This window comes from Pleurodeles waltl, chromosome 6 (genome assembly GCF_031143425.1).
Source record: "Pleurodeles waltl isolate 20211129_DDA chromosome 6, aPleWal1.hap1.20221129, whole genome shotgun sequence".
NCBI lineage: Eukaryota > Metazoa > Chordata > Amphibia > Caudata > Salamandridae > Pleurodeles > Pleurodeles waltl.
The window spans coordinates 435,646,480-435,660,023 of NC_090445.1; the positions used below are offsets into that span (position 1 = coordinate 435,646,480).

General features: G+C 46.7%; 1 long non-coding RNA gene across 1 annotated transcript in view; it reads left to right on the forward strand.

The window, feature by feature from the left end:
- LOC138299859 (uncharacterized) overlaps positions 1 to 2,034 on the forward strand; it is a 76,157-nt gene extending 74,123 nt beyond the window's left edge. Inside the window, exon 3 of the long non-coding RNA XR_011204842.1 lies at positions 1,698 to 2,034. This is a non-coding gene — a long non-coding RNA (uncharacterized lncRNA). The remainder of the gene's footprint in view (positions 1 to 1,697) is intronic.
- The last annotated feature ends 11,510 nt before the right edge of the window (positions 2,035 to 13,544 follow it).

The window sequence follows — 13,544 nt, forward strand, 5'->3', positions numbered from 1 at the left end:
TAAGAGGGCCCTAGTTAATGTGGGGGGTATGGTGGCTGATGTGTGCCGGGATGTCAGTTTGACATTGTGCCCTTCCCTCCTGGCGTGGCTTTCCCTCTGCTCCATCGTTGGCATGGCAGCATGCCCCCATGGGACTGTTGTTGGTGTAGTGTAATGGTGTACCCCAGCTTCTGTCTGTGCAGGCCATGCCCCCATGCCGTGCCCCTTTACCCATGCCACTCCATGCATATGATGACTTACATGCAATGTGTAGTAGGTATTTCCCCCCCCGGTTGCAGTTGACATTAGTGCATTTCAATTCCCCATGCGACTTACCCTGCATGTGCGTTGTCTCCTGGTAGTCTGCGCTGTCCTGTCCTTGAATCCCTGTGACGATCTCCTCAGGGATGACGGCTGTGACCATCTCCTCCATGTGGTCCAGGGCCTCCTGGTGTGCTGGACTACCACCTCCAGTTTGCAGTGCTGCCTTCCTGTTCCTGGCCATCTTTTCCTTGGTCCTGCGCTTGCAGTCATGCCAGCGTTTCTTGCACTCGATGACAGTTCTGCATACTTCAGCCACACTGTTAATCTTTGTTGCCATATTGCCTCTCTCCTACTGATTGGCAACTTTGAGGTGACAAACAGTTGGTGCTGGTGTTCCGTCACCTCTTTAACCAGAGTTTCCTGCTCCTCTGCACTGAGCAACACTTTCTTTTCTTCTTATAAGTGTCCTGGTTCTTGTGTGAGTCCTCCTGGCTGGGTCCTGGTCTGTTGTCATCTCCCTGGGGTCTGTAGTGGCATCTAGGATCTATTTTGGCTCTCCTCTGGTGAAATGGCAGTGTTCACTGGGTTTTTTGACGCCATTGCGTAAAAAAACGGCGCATATCCGGTTTGCGGGGTCGTAAATCGACCCCCAGTCATTTCCGCCGCGTTAACGTCATTTTGCTTTACGACTTGACGCTGCGGTGTGTGTCAAAATAAATGACTCCCACCTGTGGTTTGTGCCGCCGTGCGTCAAAGTATAAATTTGACGCCCGCACGGCGCACCAAAATGGCGTTAGCCGGCGGTAATATTTTTTACGCAAAACTGCGCCGGTGCAGTTTTGCGTCAAAAAGTATAAATATGCCCCTTTATGTTGTTCAATGTTTAAAAGTGTATGAAGATTGCACACGTGAATTCAGACAAAATGTTATCGGTCAATTGTTGATTTCTTTACAGAAACCTTTTCGCACAGTCACTGCGGCAACTTTGGCTCGTTGGGTCAAATGGTTATTAGCAGAAACAGGTATTGACATAAGTATTTTTGGGGCTCAATCTGTCAGAGGAGCCATGGCTTCAAAAGCTTTTGCAACTGGGGCTAGATTAGAAGATATTATGGTTGCGGCGGACTGGTCAAATGATTCTACTTTCAAAGTATTCTATCATAAACCGATTGTTGATGTGGTGTCAGATGTGGTAAATAGACTTTAAACTAGCATAATCCGAAGCCTCCGGTCCAGACACAGAATGACATTTTTTCTAGCTATCGCATCAAGAATTTTAGATTCTATTAAGGACACGGAGGCGAGGATTATCCCACCCGGTATTCATTATTGCAAATGTTGTAAAGAGTTCATAATGAATATAATATTCGTACATGCATCAACCATGTTAAAAAGAATATTGACCCACCCTTCAATATACATGGATATTAGTTTATCTTATTTATTTTTCACAGGGTCAGAGAACACGAATTCATGAGTGTCACCCTTTCGGATCAAGAGTTGGGATTTCGGTTCTATGTTCTGGTTGGAGTGATGAATCGGTCCCAGATGTCACGAGGATTCTTCTTCTTCTCAAAGTTTGCAAGTTTAATGCGTCATAAGGTTGGATTCGCAAAGAAAGAGGATGGACGGTAGCATGCAGACTATTTATGGGGTCAATGTATGGCCATGATTGATTGACTTGGCATCATGGGAATGGTAGTTTAAAGTTATCTCATTTTTTATTGGCTGCTGTTTTGTCAGTAAAGTGAAGAGTAAGCATAATCCTCGCCTCCTTAATAAAATCTCAAATTCTTGACGCGATAGCTAGAATTTTTTTTATTCCTCTTCCAAAAGTGGAATTTCTATAGATGTTTTTCAAAGAAATGTTTTTTAAAGAAAGAACTTAATTGATTGCAGTACAGCCATACTTCCTAGAAATATTGTTGGCGTCTGAGTTTCATGAAGGTCCTGTGTCCCATTTATCAAAGACCCCTCTCGTTTCATACTGGACGTGGACATATTCTGAATATAGAGGCTGTTTTGTGGCCACCAGGAGGGTAAGGTAATTTGCAGCAGTCGTTTGTGGTGCCATCTTAAAACAGTGTATAGCAAATATTTTCAATGTATACCTTCATTTTCGACACATTTGCATGCAGCCCAGCATTTTGCATGCACTATCTGTGCTGTCATACTGTCAGAACGGAAGACTGGACCGGTTATTTGCAACTTTCCCAGCTTGATTATTTTCTATTTTTGTCTCTAGAGATTCCTGACTGTTTGCTTTCCCTTGAAACCTGATGATCCTTGAGAACAACCATAGTGCCGGCTCTAAAGTGCTACCAGGCAGAGTTCTGCACTCTGCTTGGTGAGGAGCACCCTTTCGTTGCTAGGGAGTTAAGGACTCTGGCTATGGAGTGACGGCCTGAATGGTGGTTGCTTACATGGATGGCAGAACCGTGTTTACCCATACCAATAAGGGACAGGTCTCACCAACCACCCTTATCAAAATATATCTAGCCCTCCCTCACCCCCCTGAGATAGGATCCATCCTTTTCACTGGAGAACATGTGGTGCTATGGTGCAGCGAGTGGCTAACTCTCTATTGGCCCAGGCACCCACCCCACTCCCTGGAGCTACGGCTAAGAGCTATTATGCCCAGAGAGGGCGTGCTTGCAAGGTGTGTGGCACAGGACTGATCCACGGTCAGCAAAATGGGAAATGTGCAGGTGAGCAGCCATATAAAGGAGACCTTGCCAGGCAAGCCTGCTTCCTTCTTGCTGTTTTCAAAATCTGGATCTGTTACTTGACAGAGTTTGGCGTTAAGCTGTGGGCTACATCCTGAATATTATCTGCAAGTGTATTTCAAGTTTCACCTTTTCGTACCCACACCTCATCAATGCTCATCAAATTTTGACCCCCCCAGTTTTCCGTGCTTTCACCTACACCTTAAAGCTTGAGGGTGTATATTCGGAACTGAAATAGAAATGAGAAAAGGTGAACCATAGCATGGCGCTGTTGTCTGCGTAGCGGTTGTGCTGCTGGCGTGCCAAAGGTGTGCCAGAGGTAAGCTTGTCTGCACCCGTCTGCGCCTGGACAGCGCCCAGCGCCCATCCCCCTGGCCAACGCACGTCCCACGCCTCAAGACGCATCTACACCACTGCAGAGCTCTATGCACTCAACCCCGGCAGGCCCACCGCCTGCGCCCAGGCTGATCACAGGCACACAGGCACACCCACGGACCTTTCACCTGCTGCTCCTGCAATCAAGCCAACAACGCCAGACAACCCAACCATCTCAGCTGCATCCGCCTCAACACCCGCTCCATCCACAAGCATGCCATCGAGCTCTGGGACCTACTCAAGACAGCCTCCCCTGACATCGCCTTCCTCACTGAAACATGGATGAATCCCTCATCTGAACCAGACATCGCCATAGCCATCCCAGAGGGATACAAGATCACCCGAAGAGACCGTATCAACAAACCAGGAGGAGGAATCGCCATAGTACATAGAAGTTCTATCAGGATCTCCACCAACACCAACGACACCCTGGATGCCGCAGAGCACCTACACTTTCAGATACACATCAACGCCGACACCACCCTGAGAGGAACCCTCGTCTACAGACCACCAGGCCCCCGCCCCCAATTCTGCGACACCAACGCAATCAGCTCCCACGCCCTCGCCTCCCCGGACTACCTGCTCCTCGGGGGCTTAAATTTCCACCTGGAGAGCACCAGCGACTGCAGCTCCACTGCCCTGCTGGACAACCTTGTAAACCTCAGCCTCAAGCAACTGGTCACCTCGCCCACCCACTCAGCCGGGCACACGCTTGATGCCATATTCTCCTCTAGCAGCCACATCACCTTCACTCACACCACCGAACTCCATTGGACCGACCACCACTGCGTTCACTTTTCTTTCCTGAAGCCCATCACCAACAACATCCGATCCCTCACCGCAAGTTGAACAAGATCTCCAAGGAACAGCTGATCTACAACCTTGCCCAATCCCCACCACCTAAAACTAACAACCCCAACACCGCTGCCCTCAACCTCAAACGATGGCTCGATGACTGCACCAACACCCTCACTCCACTCAAGAAAACCAACAACACTTGCATCAACAAGAAAGCTCCCTGGTTCACCGCAGAACTTCAGGCCTCCAAACGAGAATGCCGGAAAACTGAGAAAACCTGGCACCAAGAACAATCAGTGAGCAACTTCACCGCCCTCAAATCAGCCAGGCGCAAACACCACCAGCTCATCCGGACCACCAAAAGATCCTTCTACAAAGAGCGGATAGACAACAATGCACACAATAGCAAGGAACTATTCAACATCATCTACGAACTCACCAACCCCAAATCCTGCTCTTTCGACCCTCCCCACTCACAAGACCTCTGCGACTCCTTCTCCATCTAGTTCCACCGTAAGATCGCAGACATACTTGGAAGCTTTGCAACGTCCCCCCCCCCACCACCACTGACACGGTCAACCCCATCGCACCATGCCACACCAACGTACTGAGCACCTGGACCCCCACCAATGATGAGGAAACCACCAAAACCATGAGCACCATCCACTCAGGGTCTCCAACAGACCCCTGCCCTCACCACGTCTTCAATGAGGCCAGCCAAATCATCGCTTCCCAGCTCTGGACCATCATCAACAGCTCCTTCGAGACCACCACTTTTCTGGAAAGCTGGAAACACGCCAAAGTCAACGCCTTGCTCAAAAAACCCGAAAGCCGACCCCGAAGACCTCACAAACTACCGACCTATCTCCCTACTCCCCTTCCCTGCGAAGGTCATAGAGAAGATAGTCAACAACCAACTTTCCCGCTTCCTGGAGGACAACAGCATACTCGACGTCTCCCAGTCTGGATTACACAAAAACCACAGCACTGAGACCGCACTCATCGCCTGCACCGACGACATCAGGACCAGGCTTGACAAAGGTGAAACAGTTGCCCTCATCCTTCTCGACCTTTCCGCAGCCTTCAACACCGTATGCCACCAAACCCTTCGCACACGCCTCTTTGACACCGGAATTCGTCACAAAGCCCTAGACTGGCTCACCTCCTTCCTCTCTGAAAGAACACAAAGAGTTTGCCTCCCCCCGTTCTGGTCAAAGGCCACCAAGACCATATGCGGAGTCCCCACGCGATCCTCACTCAGCCCCACCCTCCTCAATATCTACATGGCTCCGCTCACCAGCATCGTCCGACCCCACGGCCTCAGCATCATTTCCTACGCTGACGACACCCAGCTCATCCTCACGAAGAACCCCGCAACCACCAAGAACAACCGGACTTCTCGCCATTGCTAACTGGATGACAGCAAGCCACCTCAAGCTGAACTCAGAAAAAAACGAGATCATCATCTTCAGACCCAACAAGTCAGCATGGGACGACTCCTAGTGGCCGGCAACCCTGGGGACGCCCCCGACACCCACCACCCACGCATGCAATCTCAGCTTCATACTAGACTCTTCTCTCTCCATGACCCAGCAAGTCAACGCCATCTCGTCCTCAAGCTTCAACACCCTTCGTATGCTCCGCAAGCCCTTCAGGTGGATTCCCATAGAAACCAGAAGAACGGTCACCCACGCCGTCGTCAGCAGCACACTGGACTGCGGCAATGCCCTCTATGTGGGAACTATGGCCAAGCTCCAGAGAAAACTCCAGGGCATCCAGAACGCCTCAGCATGTCCCATCCTCAACCTTCCTCACCACGAACACATCTCCGCCCACCTCAGAACCCTACACTGGCTACCTGTCAACAAAAGGATCGTCTTCAAAATCCTAATCCACGCTCACAAAGCCCTCCACGACACCGGACCGGCCTACCTCAATGATCGACTTAACTTCCACATCCCGACACACCAGCTCCGCTCCGCCGACCTCGCAAAAGTCCCTCGCATTCACTGCACCACATCCGGCGGCAGGTCCTTCTCCCACCTCGCCGCCAAAAACCTGGAACTCCCTCCCCACCAACCTACACAAGACCCAGGACCTCCTGTCCTTCAGAAAGCACCTCAAGACCTGGCTCTTCGAGGAGTACCACCTCCTTCCCCACTACCCCCACCACAGCGCCTTGAGCCTCAACAAATTGATTAATTGATTGATGAACTCCAAACTTTAGACTGTTTAAAACGGTTCCAAAAGACAAATTTAGGAGACACTTTTTCATATTTTTGACAAATAGATTGAAACACAAATCTCAGTTAGTAAGAGCCAGTGCTTGATGAAGTCACTTCGCCAGTCTATATGTGGAGAGACAATAGTAAAAGATGTCTGATAAATACAACCAGTTTAGTTCTTAATTATTATTATGTATTCAGAATCAAATATTAAACCGATATGACATATACTTGATTATTACAGAAAATATTTCTTCATATAATGATTCATTTTAAGGTGATAATAGAATGGTTGTTACTTATGCTTATCACACCTGCTTATAATCATGTTTTATAATTCAAACCACGTGTCACATCTGATCTCTTATAGTTATGATTACTAGCTTCAGATCATGGAATCATACTGGATAATTTCGAATTCGGTATCCTTCACCGTGTTACCGAGACTCAACAAAAAATTCCGCACTGCAAATTGCTATCAAGCCTCTGACAATGAGATGAGTGTATGTGCGCACGCACAGAGTGAGTCTTCTCCATCATAACTAGACTGCGCATCAGGAGTAACTTTCATTAACAAACAGCAGTTTGTCTTTCCATTATATATTTTGGTTGTTCCGAAAAAAAACGTAAATGTGCAATAATTTACACCCTGTTTTCAGACCCTGCTTCTACAAGAATGAGAACATCTAGTGCAACAGGAGTCAACATACATATTAATAGTGTGAACACGGCAGGTAGCACAATCATCAGTGAATAATACCCGTAAAAACGATTTTCGCAATACAATCTCTTCGGTTTTACAGTGTAATACATCCGTACGACCTCTGCTTTCATGGAAAGATGCTATGGTAGCTTCGTCTTTGAGGTATACAGGGAGTGCAGAATTATTAGGCAAGTTGTATTTTTGAGGATTAATTTTATTATTGAACAACAACCATGTTCTCAATGAACCCAAAAAACTCATTAATATCAAAGCTGAATATTTTTGGAAGTAGTTTTTAGTTTGTTTTTAGTTTTAGCTATGTTAGGGGGATATCTGTGTGTGCAGGTGACTATTACTGTGCATAATTATTAGGCAACTTAACAAAAAAAAATATATACCCATTTCAATTATTTATTATTACCAGTGAAACCAATATAACATCTCAACATTCACAAATATACATTTCTGACATTCAAAAACAAAACAAAAACAAATCAGTGACCAATATAGCCACCTTTCTTTGCAAGGACACTCAAAAGCCTGCCATCCATGGATTCTGTCAGTGTTTTGATCTGTTCACCATCAACATTGCGTGCAGCAGCAACCACAGCCTCCCAGACACTGTTCAGAGAGGTGTACTGTTTTCCCTCCTTGTAAATCTCACATTTGATGATGGACCACAGGTTCTCAATGGGGTTCAGATCAGGTGAACAAGGAGGCCATGTCATTAGATTTCCTTCTTTTATACCCTTTCTTGCCAGCCACGCTGTGGAGTACTTGGACGCGTGTGATGGAGCATTGTCCTGCATGAAAATCATGTTTTTCTTGAAGGATGCAGACTTCTTCCTGTACCACTGCTTGAAGAAGGTGTCTTCCAGGAACTGGCAGTAGGACTGGCAGTTGAGCTTGACTCCATCCTCAACCCGAAAAGGCCCCACAAGCTCATCTTTGAGGATACCAGCCCAAACCAGTACTCCACCTCCACCTTGCTGGCGTCTGAGTCGGACTGGAGCTCTCTGCCCTTTACCAATCCAGCCACGGGCCCATCCATCTGGCCCATCAAGACTCACTCTCATTTCATCAGTCCATAAAACCTTAGAAAAATCAGTCTTGAGATATTTCTTGGCCCAGTCTTGACGTTTCAGCTTGTGTGTCTTGTTCAGTGGTGGTCGTCTTTCAGCCTTTCTTACCTTGGCCATGTCTCTGAGTATTGCACACCTTGTGCTTTTGGGCACTCCAGTGATGTTGCAGCTCTGAAATATGGCCAAACTGGTGGCAAGTGGCATCGTGGCAGCTGCACGCTTGACTTTTCTCAGTTCATGGGCAGTTATTTTGCGCCTTGGTTTTTCCACACGCTTCTTGCGACCCTGTTGACTATTTTGAATGAAACGCTTGATTGTTCGATGATCACGCTTCAGAAGCTTTGCAATTTTAAGAGTGCTGCATCCCTCTGCAAGATATCTCACTATTTTTGACTTTTCTGAGCCTGTCAAGTCCTTCTTTTGACCCATTTTGCCAAAGGAAAGGAAGTTGCCTAATAATTATGCACACCTGATATAGGGTGTTGATGTCATTAGACCACACCCCTTCTCATTACAGAGATGCACATCACCTAATATGCTTAATTGGTAGTAGGCTTTCGAGCCTATACAGCTTGGAGTAAGACAACATGCATAAAGAGGATGATGTGGTCAAAATACTCATTTGCCTAATAATTCTGCACTCCCTGTATAATAATGCAGGCATTACTCACTTAAAACGTGTATGATGTGTAAAAAGCCGTGCGGTTGTATTGTGATTGCTATCAGCTGACCTTTCCGATTTCTACTTAAAAAAGAAATTCAGTGATATTTTACCTAACTCCTGATATTCTCTACTAATCTTGGTGATCTGCTCTGAATTCGCCATTTCTTTTGGTCTTAAATTGGTTAATTTCCTCGTGCAAACCTCCACTATGCAGTGGTACTAGATCGTGACGCATTTCTGCCTAGTACTGCCCTGAAACGAAATCACATGGTAAGAAGCATCTGAATCAGGGGTCAGTTTTAACCTGTATCAGCTTAGACGTTATACTTTTAAAAGAAATCAGTGTTTACTCTTCTTCCCATCGCTGTCTTTCCTTTGTGAATTGAAATAATATTCGAGGAAACAGGAATCAAAATTATCAATGGCGGAACAACCCTTATTTCACATCACAGGGCAGTGTGAGAATTAGTGGGTCATTGCAGCCACAGCTGTCAATTCACAATATTTTACTAAATGTTTGGAAAAAAAACTCGAAGTGTATCGTCTTGCCCAAATACCATCATATTCGACGAAGTCCTTTAGCCAGTGCCTTAAATAAAAAAATATACGTGCTCCTACTCACTATCCACTGCACCTGTTTGCTCTTGTAAAGTGTTGGTACTCTCCCATTAAATGTACTGCTGAGAAATGTCGGTACTCTCTAATGAAAGAAGAGCAGGTACTCAATACCATGGCAATTTAAAGCAGTGCTTGTAGCCATATAGTAGGAGAGATATATAAAAATGTTGCCTATGACTAATATCACTAATGCTAGTAAGAAAAATATATTAAAAGTCAGTAAATGAACTTATATGATGCTTGAAATATATGGGATAAATTACCCGTTGCCGTACATTATAAGGATATTGCAAGTCACTGAGAAGGTCCGTGGCCATATAGAGGAACGAGACCAGAGGCCGATTTCCCTTTTAGGGTTAAGGTGCTCTGAGGTGACTTGCAATATCCTTATTATGTCCGACAGGGGATACTTTATCCCGTATAGTAAATGGTCATACAATTCCCTTTCCTGTAAATCACTTAAATACTTGGTGCGTAGTTCTTTCATATGAAAACGAGAACATGTTTGCAAGCATGAAGAAAAATAATAGAATCACTAGTGCAAAATTAAACAAAAAAGTGGTTAGCTAGTTGTTGAAAAAAATATTAAAAGCAGTCGAACAGAAGTCGGTGTTTTTTATATCTAAAAAAGTGCAGCAGAAACATGCAGAAAGATTCTAACTTTTCTATAATTTCCCAAGGAGGGCAAAAAGTAAACATATTGCATTAAATATCTACCTTCTGCTTGGCACTGTAGAGTTCAAAGAAACACAGAGCAGAAGAAAGAGAAGCGATGTTTCACTTTCATCAGCTGGTCCATGACATGACCTGCCTTTCACTTCGGCTGCTAGGTCTTTGTGATGTCAGAACTGAACTGTAGTAAGGTATTACAGTTGACTTCTGACATCTTTTCTTCATTGTCAGTGACTGAGTGCATCAGAAGTTGCTAATTATATAAGGGATACATTACCCCCCTGCCGTACATTCCAAAAGTACTGCAAGTCACTGAGGAGTTCCATAACCATATAGAGGAACGAAGCCGGAGATGGAGTTATTTTATAATGTTATAGAACTCTGAAGTGACATGCAATATCCTTATCATTTGCGCCAGAGGATACTTTAGCCCACATAATAATGATCACACCATCAACTTTCCCACAAATCACTTAAAACGTTGGTCAAAGCTTTCATCTGAAAGAGCAAGCATGTTTGCAAGCATGAAGAATCAAAATAAAACTTATAGTGCAAAATTAAACACATCAAAAACCTGTTAGATATTTGTTGAAAACAGGTATTTGAAACAGTTTAATAAAAGTCAGATTGAAAAAAAAAACTGCACTAGCTTGGAATTTGTAGAAACGTGCAGAAAGATTCTAGCTTTTTTCTAAGGAGTGCCAAAAATAAACATGTTCTCTCTCCATGTCATTGTAAGCGATTAAAATAGAGCAAAAGAAAAAAAAGCAATGTGTTTTGCTGCTTTAAGCAGCTGCCTGCGGACTGGGAAATTCACAAGAAATTAGAGACAGGCTTTTATACAGGGATTACAGAAGCCCATATATTAGAAAGAAATTAGAGATGGGCATTTATACAGGGATCTGTTGAGTTCCATGCATTATAAGATAGATAATGTGACTCCAAGAGCCACATTTTTTTAAACCAAAGGACAGAGTGCCTGTTTAAGCGCTCATGGACAGCTCTTGGCCTCAGCAGAAACAGAAAAGAAAACAGAACATATTTAGCAGATTTCCTACACTGAAAAATAGCTATAAAACGCTAACTGTGCCCTATGTTTTTAATCTCAGGATATCTCTGTAGTTCAAAGTCTGTCATATTTTAATAACCCGAAAAAAGCTCTGTTGTATGATTGAAGAGCCTGAAAGCTGAGTACACAACAGACATCTTGGTCTGCTCTTTCAGCTACCTTCTAACCTAAGGATTACCCTTGAGAACTGTGTATCCTGAGGGATAGCCGTACTGCTTTAAGCAAGAACTGGGTGAAAAGGGTAATGTGAGAGGAAACTCTTCTTTCTGAGGCTGTCAGATCAGTGCAAGGCTGCACATCAGAGACGTGTAACTAACCTGATAGACTGTCCTGCTGAGTGAGGCCACAGACTGCACTCTGTAGAACCAGAAATATAGTCCTCCCGCTTGAGGTCGGAAGCTGTGAGGTCCGTGTAAACGGAGGGAACGATAGCCCTGTTACCTGAGGGCAGGTACTAACCAATCTATGTAGAATGCGCACGGAGAAAGGAGTCTGGGGGTTCTTTATATCCCGTGCAGTTGTCTTGCTGCGCGAGGCTGGAGACTCTGGGTTACGTGTAACATGAGGGATAGTCCTGCTGCCTAAAACAGGGCGATGACAGATCAGTGTAGAATGAGTTTGTATGATCTCTGTAACTGGAGTGATAGTCCTGCTGCCTGAGGTCAGTCACAGACTGTGTCGTGCGTGTAAAGTGAGGGATAACCTTCCTGCCTGAGGTCAGATGCTTGAGTTATGTGTAACCTGAGTGATAGCCCTACTGTCGGTGACATCAGGTTCCAAGATTTGTATAACCCGTGCCACAGCCCACCTACCAGTGGCATCAGGACCGGCCTTGGAACACAAAGCTGCCCTGGCACTTTTGGCAGACCAGCTCCCGGGTCGGGGGAAGCGTGCAAGTGGGAAGCACTGCTGCTTTTGTTAGACGTGGCGAGTTCGCACCACTGCTGCTAAACCGCTCCCCACCCTTCCATCCTCCTGGGAAAAAGCCAGATGTCCACTACGGCCAGTCCGGCCCTGAGTGGTGCTAGCTTGTGAGATTTGAGTGCTACGAGAGATAACCCTGCTCCCACGGCATTAGACAGCAAGGATTGTGTAGTATGAGCAGTGGCAGCCGGCAGCTTTAGGAGGGAGGGGGGTGGGCGGGACACACACACACACACTCATTCTTTCACACACAGACACACACGAACATCCATTAACAACACTCATACCATTCAAACATGCACGCACGCACCATTCATTTTAAAAGATCGCACACACTCATTCTTTCACACACACGCACGCACATCCATTAACAACACTCATAACACTCAAACATGCATGCGCGCACCAAACCTTCCATTTAAAACATCACACACATACACACACACACACACACACACACTTACCTTCAGCCTCCAGGTCCCAGGAGGGTTGGGACTGCTGCCTTCCAAGGAAGGCAGCAGTCCCAGCCTCCTCACAGAGTGGAATGGGGTCAGTGAGACTGCTGACCCCACCCCACTCTGTGACGAATTGCCACTGATTGACACTCGGGAGAGTGCCAGTTGGTGACGCTTTCCTCGTCACCCAGGGGAGGGCCTCGGGGCACCTTTGCTGAGCCGAGGAGGTCACGCCCATAGGAGCTGTGACCTCCTCAGCCCAGCAAAGTTCAGCTCAAGCAGCCAGGAGCCTGCGCAAATCGCACATGTCTGCTCCTGGCTGCCTGAGCTGAACATGGAGAGTGTCTGTCAGGATGGCCTTTGTTCAGCCTGACAGACACTCTTCATGAGGGGCAAAAGGTGGGGGGGGCGTGGCCCCTCCGCCCTAAAGGACGGGCCGCCACTACCTGCTATCTAAGGGTTAGGCTGCGAGTTGTAAAGGGTGAGAGATGGTGGGCTCTCCCTGGAGGGTCCAGTACCCTGGCTTCCGCTTGGATGGCATCCACTCTCACCACACACGAACTGCATTTACAGAGCTCCTTTTCCGTGCGCGTGCGTTCGTTTATACAGCTGTCTTTGACTCCTCTGACTCGTTTTTTACCTAGCCCAGGTAACTGCGCGGCAGCCGCCAGGCCCTGCAGCGGGTATTTGGGACTAGGCCGCTGCGCGTGCTACGGTGAAGCTCTTTCATACTACTGCACATTTCGCAGCTTTTGCTGTCTCCGCCACTAGGCGAGGACGAGGCAGGAGCGCGTCACGCGCCGACTCCACGCGGGAGAAGCTGCTGCCCCCCGACTGGCGAGCGCCCGCCCGTCCGCCCACCAGGCCAGCTGCAGAGCGAGAGACCGGCTTTAATTGGCAGCCTCGTGCCTTGGAAGAAGGCGGAATGTGTGATTTAACGCCCCTTTCGGCTCAGCCCAGTGGAACCTGCTGAGAACCTCAGACCAAGAT